The 16,074-nt window shown below is 43.0% G+C and overlaps 1 pseudogene; it reads left to right on the forward strand.

Moving 5' to 3' along the window:
- The first annotated feature begins 10,874 nt into the window (after positions 1–10,874).
- On the forward strand, positions 10,875–11,239 carry LOC132430582 (mitochondrial intermembrane space import and assembly protein 40 pseudogene; annotated as a pseudogene).
- Positions 11,240–16,074: the final 4,835 nt, after the last annotated feature.

Raw genomic sequence — 16,074 nt, forward strand, 5'->3', positions numbered from 1 at the left:
ATCACTAAGCTAACGAGCTATCTTGCTGAAGTTCCTGCCTCGACTACCTGGATCTCTGGATGTCATAAATTAATGCATAAGAGAACCCGAATTCAATCCATGTGAGTACATTTATTTGAAAACCCTACTGATATCAATAGAGACGCATTCACACTAAGGGTATAAAGGAAGAGGGTGGGATTAATACGCAGCAGCCTCATTGACATACATGGAAAGAAAGGGACACACATGTGGAACTCACAAGGAGTAGAGAAGAAAATTGGGAAACCAGAAACCATGGCTACTCTCTCTGCCCTGTCTTAGGGATTTACTGGCTTCTAGTTGGTTCTTTCTGTGCCTCTGCGTTCCCCTCCCCAGTTTTCTCTGCTTCCTCCTCTTGCAAATGCCTAAAAATGGCCACCTCACCCTCCAAGGATAAATGAATCTGTCTTATGATGCAGAGAAACTGTCACATTTTCAGTGTCTCAATTTCAGCATCCCTGGAGTGGAATCAGAATGGCACAGTTCATCTTTGACTGCCACGCCAAGACCTGCTAGTCCTTTGGAAGGACTGTCTTTTTTTTTTGCTTTGAAACCATGTTTATATAATTCAGTAAAAGATAAAAAGCGGATGCATTTATCCATCAGTGTACTTATTTAACTGAGTGATTTCAATCTAGTGTGAATATGTTAAACTATTACTTCTCTTGGACATTTACAGTTTAACTCATTTATTTAGTGTAAGTATAGATTGAAAAGTTTTATGTAAAGACATCTCAAGCATCAGTAACTTTTCCTGCAGATTGGGCAGAAGTGGTGGGTTGAGTAAGATAAAATTCAAACTCTGGCCTTAAAAGTGATCTGACATTGTCCTTGTACATGGCTGGATCCAGAGAGTCTATTTCAAATCTCTCTTGTGGGAGATGGAGCTGGTCTAGTCAGATGCTGGAGGCTTATTCCCACAGGTATTTAGAGGCTCAGAGGAACCAGAACTCTTCCCTGTCTTCCAGGCAGAGGGCAATTCAGCAAGTTTACATCTTCTACAGAAGGATGGTCTCCTTGAGTCCAATATCTATCCTGATCTCATCAGCTGTCCTCCCTCTCATGAAGGGCAGCCTCCCTTGGAAGGGGCCATGGACATCTTTGGCGTACAGATGCTCAGACCACCAGAACTTAGCACTTAGTCTTTAATGTGACAGTGTGATCTCCTTCCTTTGTAGCTGTAAAACAGATGAAACTTTATTTGGGTCTTTGCAGTTGATTTTGTATTCAGGGAATGATTTATCTTCTCGAATATGAATTCTGACAATAATCTCTGAAAATTAATGTTTGGCCTTGGGAGATTGGGTATATGGTGTGTGTGTATATGGGGGGGTGTGTGTGTGTGTGTGTGTGTGTGTGTGTGTGTGTGTGTGTGTTTAAGCAAATCATCTTCTGTTGGAAGACTGGGAATAATGGAAAGGGTTTTACTCTAATGGGAAAACCTTCAAGGTCTTTGACTAAAGTGCTGAAGCCCAGGTGCTTTAGCAATGTTTTACTGACAGCTCCTCCTCTGCAACTTGATATTGGTAGAGTTTGATTAAATCAGACTTTAGGAAGCATGCTAAAGTGGTTATTATACAATAAGAATGTACCAGTGGGATAGGAATGTACCGGTGGGTGAGGAAATAAATCCAACAGCCAGAGTAGGTCACTTGGTCTGGGTTCCCCAAAATGCAGTTTCATAGGTGCAGCTAGTTTATTTGGAAAGAGGATCTCAGGAAGCAGATGCAAGAGAGTGGGCAGAGGCAGGGAAGGGAGAAAAGTCAGCAGCGGCTATATTTTGAGCTGTACTTGTTGTAGGCGAGTGGAGCTTCATCCACCTGGGAGCCTCTGAAGAGCCTGGGGGAAAATGCCTCAGAAAGGCCTCACGGGAAGATGGGAACATCTGTCCACGGGTTTCCACCTTCCTGAGGCTTGGGTTGCCCCCAGGGGCATTAGCTCCACTGCTCCTGGGCAGGGGCTGAGTGTCCTCCTAGGCCTTCACAGCAAGCCCTGAGGCAGGGCGGCTGAGAGCCACTGCTGGTTGTAACCTGGAGAGCCCAAGGCCTGCGGTGAGGGCTCCAAAAGCAATGGCTGGAGCTGGGGATGGAGTTTCTCTAGAAGGTGGTGGAAGTTCCCACTGTAGAGGCGCCTGCAGGGAAGCTGAGTTCTCAGGACAGGGAGCTAGTCTGGGACCTGGGAAGTATCCTGAGAGCATCTCCCATGGAAAGTTTACTATTACTTTGTTTTCTTTGTTTTCCCAAGAACTGTGGGACTAGTTGTATTTCCCAGAAGTGCTCAACCTTTCAATATTCTCTAGCTAGCATCAAACATCTGCATACAGTTGCCTAACTCCATCTGCGGTTAGTGTTTTGCCAGGTTTTCATTGACCATATGTATATGTCTATCTGTATGTGTATGTAAGTATGTAAATAAAACTTCTGGATGATTTGAAAGTAAGTTGCAGATGTTACGTCACTTCACTCCTAAATACTTCAGCATTCTTAAGAGCGGCATTCTCCTGCATGACCATAATACCATTCTCATAGCTACAGAGATAATTCAATAATGTCATTTAAGAGAGAAATCATTTTCAGATTCCCCAACTGTCTCCAAGATGTCATCTAAAGTACTGACCCACCCCAGATCCAATTTGGTTCACACACCGAAGCCGTTAAATGTTAGTTTCTTTTAGTCTAAAACTTACCCCTTGCCTTTTCTTCCTTTTCATGATAATTGACTGTTTTTTTAAGAATCTGGGCCAGATTCTTAAATTAACCACATTCTGCATTTGTCTGATGGTTTCCTTGTGATGAGATTCAAGCCAAATTCTTTTGGTAAGAGTATAAATAGAAGATATTGAATATTTCTTATTGTATGTACCACGTCAGGAATTCCAAAATGTCAGGTTTTCTCAACGTTGGTGCTGTTAAATTAGATCACTTCGATAAGGAACCAACCAGTCTCTCAATTCTAAAACCACATCTTCCCCCATCTAATTAGTAATTAACCTATGTAATCTGTAAGTAATCTGTGGGATGAGGGTTTTTGTGTATAACATCCCGTTCCCACAACATTTTATCTCATCGTTTTATCATCTATCTAATGATCACTGATGAATCATCAATTAATGATCACTTAGGGGTGCTGTTTAAAATTCTATCATTCTTTCTAAATTTATTCGCCGACATTTGTAAATAAGAACTTGCCTTCTTCTGCCTTTTCTTTCTTTTTGCTTTTGAATTTTATATGGACTCATGCAATTTTTTACTGTTATGACTTATTATTGTCATTATTCTTTTTGACGAACTGACCCATTTTGGGGCAGTGGGAGCCTCTTCCAGACCATGTGTTTGTTGGTTTTTTGGGTTTTTTGGTAAGTGTTATTGAGGTATACAATAAATATAGAAAAGCAAATCCTGTGTCCTTTGACCCTGTTTATCCTTCACTGAATTCTTCCTTGATTTCTGGTAAAACAAGATGATATCCCAGGCTCACCTCAGACTCCCCCGGTCCCAGGCCTAGTGTCAGATATTTCTTCAAGGAGTCCTAGTTCCTTTTTGTAAGAAATGGGATTTAGAAAACAAGCTCTTGCAACTAGAGATTATCAGACTAAGTGAAGTAAGTCAGAAAGAGAAAGACAAATACCATACTATATCACTTAATGTGAAATCTAAAATATAACTCAAATGAACCTATCTATGAAACAGAAACAGAATCACGGATATAGAGAACAGACTGGTGGTTGCCAAGGGGGAGGGATGGCGTGGGAGGTTGGGATTAGCAGATGCAAGCTTTTATATACAGAATGGATAAACAACAAGGTCCTACTCTACAGCACAGAGAACTATATTCAATATCCTATGATAAACCATAATGGAAAAAACTGTTTTAAAAATAATGTATATATTGTATAACTGAATCACTTTGCTGTACAGCAGTAATTAACACAATATTGTAAATTAACTATACTTCAATTAAAAAAAAACAAGATCTGATGTTTGTTGCTTTAGATCATTTTGGAATACAGACCCCCCAAAAAAAAAGATAGTATTTTTAAATGTTGATAAGGGCTACAGAGAAAAAAATAAACAGGGAGGAGAAGGCAAAGATAGCAATTTCAAAAGGGAACAAAGGAATTAGGACATTAAGAAAAAATGGAAGAGTAGAGCATAAAGGGAGGTGCGCTCCCTCCCACACCCACCCTCCAGCCGTTGAAGGCGACCAGCAGATGGGCAGGAAGAGGCTGGAGAAGTGAGGACAGCTGAGAGGATGGCTCAGGCACAGACTCAAGACTGAGCACCCCACCCCACCCCCGCTTCTCGGCACGCCAGCCACTCCAGGACGTCAGCAGGAGCGATGAGTGGTGGTTGGGGGGCAAGCTGGCGGTTGGGTTACAGAATCATGGCCATTTTTTTAAGTAATTAATTTTTTATTGGGGTGTAGTTGATTTACAGTGTTGTGGTAGTTTCTGCTGTACAGCAAAGCCAGTCAGTTATACAAACACCAATCTCCACTCTTGTTTAGATTCTATTCCCATATACGCCATCACAGAGTATTGAGTCGAGTTCCCTGTGCTATATGGTAGGTTCTTATTAGTTATCTATTTTATATATAGTAGTGTGTACAAGTCAGTCCCAATCTCCCAATTTATCCCTCACCCCCTGGTAACCATGAGTTTGTTTTCTACATCTGTAACTCTATTTCTGGTTTGTAGATAAGTTCACTTGTACCTTTTTTTTTTTTTACGGTACGCGGACCTGTCACTGCTGTGGCCTCTCCCGTTGCGGAGCACAGGCTCCGGACGCGCAGGCCCAGCGGCCATGGCTCATGGGCCTAGCCGCTCCGCGGCATGTGGGATCTTCCCTGACCGGGGCATGAACCCGTGTCCCCTGCATCAGCAGGCGGACTCTCAACTACTGTGCCACCAGGGAAGCCCCTGTACCCTTTTTTTAGATTCCACATATAAGTGATAACGTATGGTATTTGTCTTTCTCTGTCTGACTTACTTCACTTAGTATGATAATGTGTAGGTCCATCGATGTTGCTGCAAATGGCACTATTTCATTCTTCTTTATGGCTGAGTAGTGTTCCGTTGTATATATGTACCACATCTTTTTTATCCATTACTCTGTCAATGGACATTTAGGTTGCTTCCATATCCTGGCTATTGTAAATGGTGCTTCAGTGAACACTGTGGTGAATGTATCCTTTCAAATTACGGTTTTCTCAGGATATAGGCCCAGGGGTGCAATTGCTGGATGATATGATAGCTCTATTTTTAGTTTTCTAAGGAATCTCTATACTGTTCTCCATAGTTGCTGCACCAATTTACATTCCCACCAACAGTGGAGGAGGGTTCCCTTTTCTCCACACCCTCTTCAGCATTTACTGTTTGTAGACTTCTCCGATGGTGGCCATTCTAACTGGTATAAGGTGATACCTCACTGTAGTTTTGATTTGCATTTCTCTAATAATTAGTGATGCTGAGCATCTTTTCATATGCCTCTTGACCATCTCCATGGCTTCTTTGGAGAAATGTCTATTTAGGTCTTCTACCCTTTTTTTGTTTGGGTTGTTTGTTTTTTTTGTAATTGAGCTGCATGAGCTGTTTGTATATTTTGGGGATTAATCCTTTGTCGGTCACTTCATTTGCAAATATTTTCTCCCATTCTGTGGGTTTTCTTTTTGTTTTGTTGATGGTTTCCTTGCTGTGCAAAAGCTTTTAAGTTTAATTAGGTCCCATTTGTTTATTTTTGTTTCTATTTTCATTACTCTAGGAGGTGGATTGAAAAAAATCTTGCTGTGGGCTTCCCTGGTGGCACAGTGGTTAAGAATCCGCCCGCCAATGCAGGGGACACAGGTTCAAGCCCTGGTCCGGGAAGATCCCACATGCCGCGGAGCAGCTAAGCCCGTGAGCCACAACTACTGAGCCTGTGCTCTAGAGCCCGCAAGCCACAACTACTGAGTCTGCGTGCCACAACTACTGAAGCCCGCACACCTAGAGCCCATGCTCCAAAACAAAAGAAGCCACCGCAGTGAGAAGTGTGTGCACCACAACAGAGAGTAGCCCCTGCTCGCTGCAACTGGAGAAAATCCAACACAGCCAAAATAAATAAAATAAATAAAAATAAATAAGTTTTTTAAAAGCCTTATTAAAAAATAAAAATTTTTTTAAAAAAGCAAGGACTCTTTAAAAAAAAAAAGAAAAGAAAAGATCTTGCTGCAATTTATGTCAAAAAATGTTCTATGTTTTCCTCTAGGAGTTTTATATTATCTGGCCTTACATTTAGGTCTTTAATCCATTTTGAGTTTATTTTTGTGTATGGTGTTAGAGAATGTTCTAATTTCATTCTTTTAGGTGTAGCTCTCCAGTTTTCCCAGCACCACTTGTTGAAGAAACTGTCTTTTCTCCATTGTATATCCTTGCCTCCTTTATCATAGATTAGGTGACCATAGGTATGTGGGTTTATCTCTGGATATTCTATCCTGTTCCATTGATCTATATTTCTGTTTTTGTGTCAGTAACATACTGGTTTGATGACTAGCTTTGTAGTATAGTCTGAAGTCAGGGAGCCTGATCCCTCCAGCTCCGTTTTTCTTTCTCAAGGCTGCTTTGGCTATTGGGGGTCTTTTGTGTCTCCATACAAATTGTAAAATTTTTGTTCTAATTCTGTGGAAAATGCTATTGGTAACTTGATAGGAACTGCACTGAATCTGTAGATTACTTTGGATTGTATAGTCATTTTGACAATATTGATTCTTCTGACCCAAGAACATGGTATATCTCTCCATCTGTTTGCGTCATCTTTGATTTCTTTCATCAGTATCTTATAATTTTCTGAGTATAGGTCTTTTGCCTCCTTAGGTAGGTTTATTCTTAGGTATTTTATTCTTTTCGATATGATGGTAAATGGGATTGTTTCCTTAATTTTTTTTTTGGTGGTACGCGGGCCTCTCACTGTTGTGGCCTCTCCCGTTGCGGAGCACAGGCTCCAGACGCGCAGGCTCAGCGGCCATGGCTCACGGGCCCAGACGCTCCGCGACATGTGGGATCTTCCCGGTCCGGGAAGTAACATTTTGAAGACAGACAATCATTTTGCATTCAGTCATTCATCCAGAATGTAGACCAATTGTTCACCAATATTTTATACCAAGTGGAGAAGGCTTTTGGCATAGCTACTTATTTCACTTTGAAAATGTTACACTCTTTAACCATTTTTTGAGGAAAATTTTTAGGAATAAAGCTAATTTCAGATTTTCTTGAAATTTCCTGGGTCATTGCTTCTGTGAACAGGAGTCAGTTATGGACTAAGTCACCCCATTTCAAATCCTCATAAGGAATCTACCCATTAATTTGACTGAGAAATCCAAGACCTAGAGCAATGGTCTCCTGATAGATCATATAATTTCCTCTGATGAAAACTAGGATGGTTTTACATTTAATTCACACCACAATGATTTTATTCAGTTGTTTACCTGCCCCCTTGAATGCCTAACTCATTAAGTTTGAGCTTTTCCTTGTTTTAAATGTGTTTAATTTTCCTCCTAATATTGCTTTAGCTACATTTCACAATTTTTATATGTGGTATTTTCATTACCATTCAATTCAAACTATTTTCTAATTTTCATTATGAATCTAGACCTATGAGATTTGGAGGCTATCTTTCCATTATTGATTTTTTTATTCTTTTCATTGTGGTCAGGTAATGAAATCTGTTTTATTCCAATTCTTTGAAATCTCTTTAGCCTTGTTTTTGGAGATATATATACATACGTATGTACGTACATATATATATGGAGAGAGAGAGAGTGAATAAACATAGAATATATATATATATATGTCTTCTATGTCAGTTTACTTCCTGGTCGCTTTACACTAAGAGTGGAGGACTGGAAGTCCAGCTTTGTGGGAAAGGATCTGACATCTGGTCAGGCTCTGGGCTATATTTTCCATGATGTGACTGAGGTTGTTTGGTGTGTGGCTCTGCTCATGTCCCTTTCTTTCGCTGTGAAAATGGAGGGCGTGTTCTCTGTGTCCGCAGAGGCTCTTGCCCATGGACTGGGTGCAGTGCTGCTTGCCTTTTCAGCTCCTGTCTTCATACAACACCAACCTGAGGATGCCTAACTGTCCTATCATCTCAAAGAAGCCTCTAAGTCCTGTAGACACAAGTTTATCCAGGAGTCTTTGTTGTTTTCAAGCAAATGGGTAGATGTGGGCATATAGCTTGTTTTTACCGAAAGTGGATACCCTTGAGGCTGTGTTTTGCACAGTGAGCTTAGAGGTTCTCGATTACATGTGAGTTAACAGAAAAGTCACAACCTGCTGGAGACTTCACCTGGAGACAGGGGAGAACAGGGCCTAGAAAGGGGTTCAAAGGGGCAGAGGCACTCTAAACTAAAGCCACTTTATGAGAATTGTGCTGTTGAATGTAATGTTTGCACTGAATTTTATGATTAAGTGAGCATTTTCTAATATCAACTTTAAACATTTTTCAGGGAAAAATAATACAGTAATGCACTATGATGTATAACACTGGGTGTTTTTATCCCCTTTTCTCTGTGTTTGAGCAAAACCAAAATTATTTCCCAAAGAAAATCTTTTGGAAAAATGAGTCAAGAAGCTTTAAAATTTCACATCATTTGATCCACTGATTATACTTCTAGGAATAGTTATAGTGGAACAATCAGACATGCAGAGTTACAGATAGGAATATTTTCCAAGTATTATTAATAATATGGAGAAATTGGATATAACTCAGAGTCCAAAAATAGGGGCCTCCTGAAGAAGTTAGGGTGTTTCCTTTAGGTGGAATATTACACAGCCGCTAAGATCACAGTTTGGCAGACTATAGCATAGTTTGAGGAAATGCTCATGATAAAATGTTTATGGGTAAAAGTCAGGGTCTATATCTATCTATCTATACATTATATATATATAGGCATGTTTTTTAATAGATAATTAGAACATTGCCAGAAAAGGGAAGATAAGAGTAGGCAGAAACCGATTTAGTAAAATGTTAGACCGATCATCAGGAGTATTGCAGCCCTGAAAATCCTGGGCAAAACTGTACACACTTTCTCAAAGATTATTAAACAAATAAATACAAAGTATCAGTTTTTCATCCCAATTATAATATCACCATCAGAAACAATCAACACAAAATACCGGCAACAATTAATTCTACACACAGAAAAAACGTTTGTTAGAGACTTTGTAAAACTGACAGAAGAATCTTGTAAAATCCGGAAGTTTTGACTTAGTAGAAATAAGCGACAGTAGGGAAACGCTGAATTTCTAGATTTTTGTCACAAGGAATCAATTCCTTTTAAAATGTGGTAAATAAACTTTACCATGACCAATTTTACTAAAAGTTTATTCCCAAACTGACTGAAAAGGGTTAGCTAGTTTTATTTTATTTTATTTGTAGACCCTAGAATGGCAGGACCCGTCCTCCACACCTTTGCTTTCCCTGGAGAGCTGGCAGGAGCTCAGAGAGGAACATTCACAGGGCAAACCTGAGGAGAATGGAGCTGGGGGAGCGGTCAGGGTGCCCCGCCTAGGCAGGAGCCCCATAGCACAGGATGAAGCCGAGGAAGCCCCACCTCCAAGGAACCACAAGGGCTTGGACAAGGGGCAAATGACGGTGACTAGTGTGACCTACAAACCAATGGGCTCTTCCTTAATGGTCTGGAAGGACCTGGATTCTTTGTGCTTCTCTAGTAGAAGGGACATCTGTGCTGGTTACACTCTATTCCTCCCCAGCTCTAACCCCTCAATCCATCCCCCCCGGCCTTCTGCTCTGGGCCTCAGGAGGCTGACCCTTATGGGCATGATTCCTTGTGCTCTCTCACCTTCTGGCTTCCTGAAGCATTTGGCCGGTGGAAGGGCACTGACTAAAGGTCAGAAACGGGGAGGAGAGAGAAGTCAGAATATGCTTTCCTGAGAACGCAACAGAAGTTGAGAGAACTAATCCAAGTATCTTCTGCAATGATTTTATGTACCTTGGGCCAAATCAGAGTGTTGAGTCAAGTGAGTCCTTCCAGGAAACCATGGAACTAGTGGATGATGACGGGGCATCACCCACTTGATTAGAGAGAAAGAACAGTCTTGGCATGAAAGAAGAATTGCAAATGACAAAAAAGCAAGTTTTACCTGCCCAGTGTAACAACATAGATGAATGCAGGTAGAATGAGGGTTTATTATTCTCAATTACAAGTAAACTTTCAGGGATCAAGGAATATGAAGATAATTTGTTCCTCCAGTTACAACTATAGTTGGGGTCCAATGAGACAAAAATATACAAGCTTATAAAAATATGGAAGTTACCAAAGATTGGAGCCAATCTTCTAGTATTCTTAGATACTTCTGGGAGGAAGAATATTGCCTGCACACTTTGCTTGGACTCATCTTTTGAGTATTCTTTTATCTGCGAAGATTGGGGCAGTGGTCCTTGGGACAACAGATCAAGTGGGATTTTTCCAGTTGCCCCAGAATTAGTGACTAAAGTCCAATTCCTAGGACAGAAATGTGCTGAGTATCCCCACTATAGTCAAGGTCATCTATAGCCTCCCCCCGTCCCGAACTAAAAAGGAGACCTGTAGCTTCCACCTGCCTCACCAGAGGAGGAGTGGGTGTGGGCAGGTCCCTGAGTTACCTTGTGATCCGGCCCAGCATTCATGATGAGAGGCTTCTCTCTTCTGCTTCTACAGAGAAGCAGGAAGTTCTTCTCCCCTACCTATCCCCACCCAGAGCCCAGAGAGGAAGGAGGTGCTAGAAGAATTATTTAGGGGAATTAGGAGTGCCTGAATAATAGATTGGCCTCTCTGGAGCAGAGAGGTCACGGCGTGAGGTCGGAGCGCCCAGCTGCACCATGGCCTACTGCCAGCAGGAAGGGAAGGATTGAATCATAGTTGTGACCAAAGAAGACCATGAATCTCGGAGCTGGTGGCCGATGACCCCAAAGATCCGTACGAGGAGCACGGACTGATCCTGCCCCACGGAGACATCAGCTGGAACTGCCCGTGCCTTGGGGGCGGCCTTTTTCCTGCTTCCACCGCCGCACAGAGGATGTCAAGGGGTCGGACTGTGTAGACCAGGTCCGGGCCATGCAGGAGTGCATGCAGAAGTACCCGGACCCCTATCCCCAGGAGAAGGAGGAGAAGCCAGCCGGTCGATTAAAGGAATCGGCTGCCTCTTGAGGCCATGGCAACCGAAGAAGAGGAGGGGTCCAACTAAGGAAGGCGCGGGGCGCTGGGCGCATGAATCTCTCCAAGAAATTGTCTTTCCTTCTGTTGTTCTGAGCGCTGTAATGTACAAACTACCTTACCGAGCTGATCAGGGGTCTTGGCCCCTTGACGTATACACTGAGAAATGGGTTGCATGTATGTGTGTCTCACATAACCTATCAGCGAATGTAGCTGCCCCTTTGGAATTCTCTTTGAAATGATGTGCTGAATAATCTCAGCAAGCAAAAACCTTTATCTGGGGGTGTCTCTTGTGAGCGAGCTGATCTATTCTGATCCATTGTATCCCTTTTAGTAGATTTTATACCTACTTGGAAAGTGAAATAGAACAAACATCTTCCTTTAAAAATGCTGGAGGGGGGCCATTCCTTGTAGAAGAGGCGGGATGAGCAGACCTTGAGTATATGATGAAGCACTCTGCTTCTTTGCGTTTTTTTTTTTTGCGGTACGCGGGCCTCTCACTGCTGCGGCCTCTCCCGTTGCGGAGCGCAGGCTCCGGACGCGCAGGCTCAGCGGCCATGGCTCACGGGCCCAGCCGCTCCGCGGCATGCGGGATCCTCCCGGACCGGGGCACGAACCCGTGTCCCCTGCATCGGCAGGCGGACTCTCCACCACTGCGCCACCAGGGAAGCCCTCTGCTTCTTTTCTGATATATTTTGGTTTCCAGTTTGCATTGAGCTCCAGGTTTTCTACGTTTGGAAAACAGAGCTTTGGACCCTCTGAGGGACTCCCTTTGTAAGTGAAGAGAAAGGTTGTTTTTTCCTGTTCTTTTTATTCCGAAAGCCCTGGTTTGGGGTCTCTGTTCACACTGGCTCTGTCTCAGCCTGTTCAGATGCAATGTTCTTGAGAGGTGGGGACCTAATCATTACCAAAGTAGCACCCGAGAGAGGAAACGGTGTCAATTAAAAGAAAAACCTGGGCTTCCCTGGTGGCGCAGTGGTTGAGAGTCCGCCTGCCGATGCAGGGGACACGGGTTCGAGCCCTGGTCTGGGAGAATCCCACATGCCGCGGAGCAACTAGGGCCCGTGCGCCACAACTACTGAGCCTGCGTGTCTGGAGCCTGTGCTCCGCAACAAGAGAGGCCGTGATAGTGAGAGGCCCGCGCACCGCGATGAAGAGTGGCCCCCGCTCACCACAACTAGAGAAAGCCCTCACACAGAAACGAAGACCCAACACAGCCAAAAATAAATTAATTAATTCATCAATTAAAATAAAAAAAGAAAAAGCTGATTTAAAAAAAGATTGGCCTCTCTCTCCCCCGTAGATGCCCCCCATGCCAGCAAGATGAGAGGGACCCACTGCGGGATGTGCCAGAGAAGCAAAGGGAGTTACTCCTCCACCCAGCCCAGATCTCTGAAGCTCTTGGAGACATGAAGGGGGGATAAGGCATTCCAGTGTGGAGCTTAGATGCTGGGGGAGACAGGAGCCTTCGGGTCACCCAGGCACAGGACAAGAGATAGCAAGCCCTGCCCTGAACAGATGCTATAGACCTGGACTGTTGGTGCGGCTAACGGGACACACGGTTGCCCCCTTTTGAGGGAATACTCTGTGATAAAGGGTAGGTCAGGGTGAAGCTGAGCGCTGCCCCCTCCCAAATCAAACACACATACCATCTACACAGAGAAAGGCATAGCAGAGAAGCCACCAGCGTCAGATTGAAACAATCCAAGCCAGGGTAGGTCCAGAAGGGAAAGGGGATCAAGGAGCAGGTGCAGCCACACTCCCATCCCAGCCCTTGAGCCACAGTCTCTATAGAGACGATGGTGGGGATGCACATCAGATGCCACTGGACCAGATTTCATTTAGTTTTTTAAAATAAATTTTTAAGTGGAATACGCACATAGAAAGTGCTTTAATTATAATTAAATTATAATCAATTATTAAAATTAAATTATAAGATTACAGCTCAATGAACCATCACCAAGTTGAACACAACCCTAGATGTAAAGACTGAACATCACTGAAGACACAGGCACCCCTCATGCCCCTCGCTGTCAATGTCCCCTCCATGCAGGCAACCACTGTCCTGACTTCTAACAACAGAGATGAGTTCTGACTGTTTTTAAACTTTACCGAAATGGAACTTATACAGTGGGTTGCCTTTTGACTCTGGCTCCTTTGGTTCAGTGTTATGTTTCTGAGATGCATCCAAGTTGTGTGTGAAGCCATTCATTTATTTTTATTGCTATATAGCATTCCATTGCATGATGTATTCCTTTCCTGAGCTGCTGTAACAAATTAGCACAAACACAGTGGCTTACAATAGAAATTTATTCTCTCATGTTTCTGGAGCCAGAAGTCCAAAGATAGTATCACTGAGCCTTAGTCAAGGTGTCAGCAGAGCTGCACTTTTTCTGTCTTATAAGAGAGATCCATCCCTTGCCTTTCCCAGCTTCTTGTGGCGGCCGGCATTCCAGGACTAGGGGCCACATCATTCAGTCTCTGCTTCCTGGGTCACACTACCTTCTCTTCTGTGTATGTGAAATCTCCTTCTGTTTCCCTCTTAATAAGGTTACATCTGATTGTATTGGTGGTGGTAACAATAAACTTTACATTAATGTGATCCATTATAGCCAAACTATAACTCTTCTTTTGCATCTTTCCTCATTAATCTGTTTGGGTTCTATTGGACTTTCTCACTATCTTTATCAACCTGGTGCTAGGAGGAGGGTGAATGTTATATTCAACAGGACCAAGTACAGATGGAACCAATCTTAGTTAATCAATTCTTTTTAAGAACTGAAGCCTCCACTAGTGATATGAATTCTGGGTAGATATAATTTACTAAAAATAATAAGAAAAGAACATAGAGAGGTTTTTTGCCCAATCAGATAGAATTCCATGATATTCATATTGCCAGAGAAATAATACAGGACTAGAAGAAATAACCAAGATGAGTCACCCCTACCCTTGCCAATTCTTTCCCTGACAGATGGAGAGATAAAAGATCTAAAACTGTGTATATAGTAAGAATTAACAGTCTAAAATGTAGTCACTTGTAGGAATATTATATCAATGATTATTTGAAAAGAACACATCAAGCATTTTGCTTATGGGACCCCAACTGGCTTCCCCCAGAAGGAGCTTGGATTTGAGAAGCCACGCAAAGTATTTCCTCCCCCTCACTCCACCCTCCACCCTTCTTTTCTCTTTTTTCCTTCTTGCTCTTTCCCCTTGCTCCCTCCTTCCTTCTCCTTTCTTCCTTCCTTCCTTTCTTCTTTCTTTCTCTTTCCCTTTCTTCTTTCCTTTCTTATTTCTTTCTTTTCTTTCTTTCTTTCCAATAGAAAGTATTTTATTGTTCTATTTTATAGCCCTATATTTAAATTTCAGTCAAGATGTTACCCTAACCCTAGAAAGGAATATAAAGAAAAGTAAATGTGGGACCTCCCTGGTGGCGCAGTGGTTAAGAATCCACCTGCCAATGCAGGGGACACAGGTTCGAGCCCTAGTCCGGGAAGATCCCACATGTTGCGGAGCAACTAAGCCTGTGTGCCACAACTACTGAGCCTGCACTCTAGAGCCCACGTGCCACAACTACTGAAGCCCGCACACCTAGAGCCTGTGCTCCGCAACAAAGAGAAAACACTGCAATGAGAAGCCCGTGCCCCTGCTCGCTGCAACTAGAGAAAGCCCGCACATAGCAAGGAAGACCCAACACAGCCAAAAGTAAAGGTAATTCTTAAGTCTCGTTATTTCCAAAGGTCTCTTAGCTAAATAAGAACCTTTAACATACCCATGTCAGTAAAGAAACTATAATCATGTCATTTTTTGTAAAGATGCTCTCTCTTCTAACCCAAGTTCTTCTCAGCAGGAGAGTTCCTCAATATAATCAGTAATAAAGAACGCTCTCTTCTTCCCTGGGCAAGTCTTCACAAGCACCCTGTGGTCAAGGTGCCACTCTCTGGACCGAGACCTACACAGATCCATGCTGATTCCCGGAGCTGAGCATGGAGAGCAATGGAGAAGGAGGGGACTGGAAGGGTCAGACAAAGTAAGAGATTCAGAGACAAAGCAGGGATGCGTGAAAGTAGAAAGAAGCCAGTGACTTTGGTACAGTGTGTAGTCCACACTTTCTCAGCAGCACCACAGGCAGACACATAAAGGCATGACTCGTAATTTGAGGGTTAGCAGAAAAGATATCATTTAGTTCCAAGACTTCAACTCATAGTTTCTTTGGGATTCTCTAGCGCTTCATATCCTCCTTTTCCGGGACAGTGTCCCTGGGCTCCTAGACATGGCCCCAGCACAGCACAGCTCTACAGAACTAGGTGTATTCTAAGATGTGCTCCTACGGATGTCTCAGGCACAATACAGTGTGAGTGGCGCCGCCCAAAGCTGGGCAGTGCCGTGTACTGTCACATGATCACCTTGTTACTGAACTCAAGTTCAGCTGCTTGCCACTCAAAACCCAATAGTCAAGACGCATGTGTCAATAGGAAGGAAAGGTGCTTTAATCAGAAAAGCTGGCAATCTGGGGAGAAGGTGGACTCACGTCCCAAGGCCAACTCCAAAGATTCTGCTCAGCCATTATAATGTTTGAAGGGACAGAATGAGGGGAAGAATCTCAGTGAATCATTGAGGCAGGAGGTTGGGTTCTGCATCCTTCTCCATTGTGTGCAGACTGGCTGACTCTCTCTTCATATGTTATCTTGTCTGTGTGATCTGCCTGCAGGATTACTAAGAGGGTCTCTTGAGGGTAGAGAGCTAGTCATTCTTTACTGAATTCTTCATTCTTACTTCTTATCTAGGAAAAGAATCAACAGGTTAATTAGGTTCTTTCAAGGTTAGAAGGGAACAGAAATGGGAAAACAGGAAAGGGGCAAAAGA

The sequence above is a fragment of the Delphinus delphis genome, chromosome 9 (genome assembly GCF_949987515.2).
Source record: "Delphinus delphis chromosome 9, mDelDel1.2, whole genome shotgun sequence".
In the NCBI taxonomy this organism is placed as follows: Eukaryota; Metazoa; Chordata; class Mammalia; order Artiodactyla; family Delphinidae; genus Delphinus; species Delphinus delphis.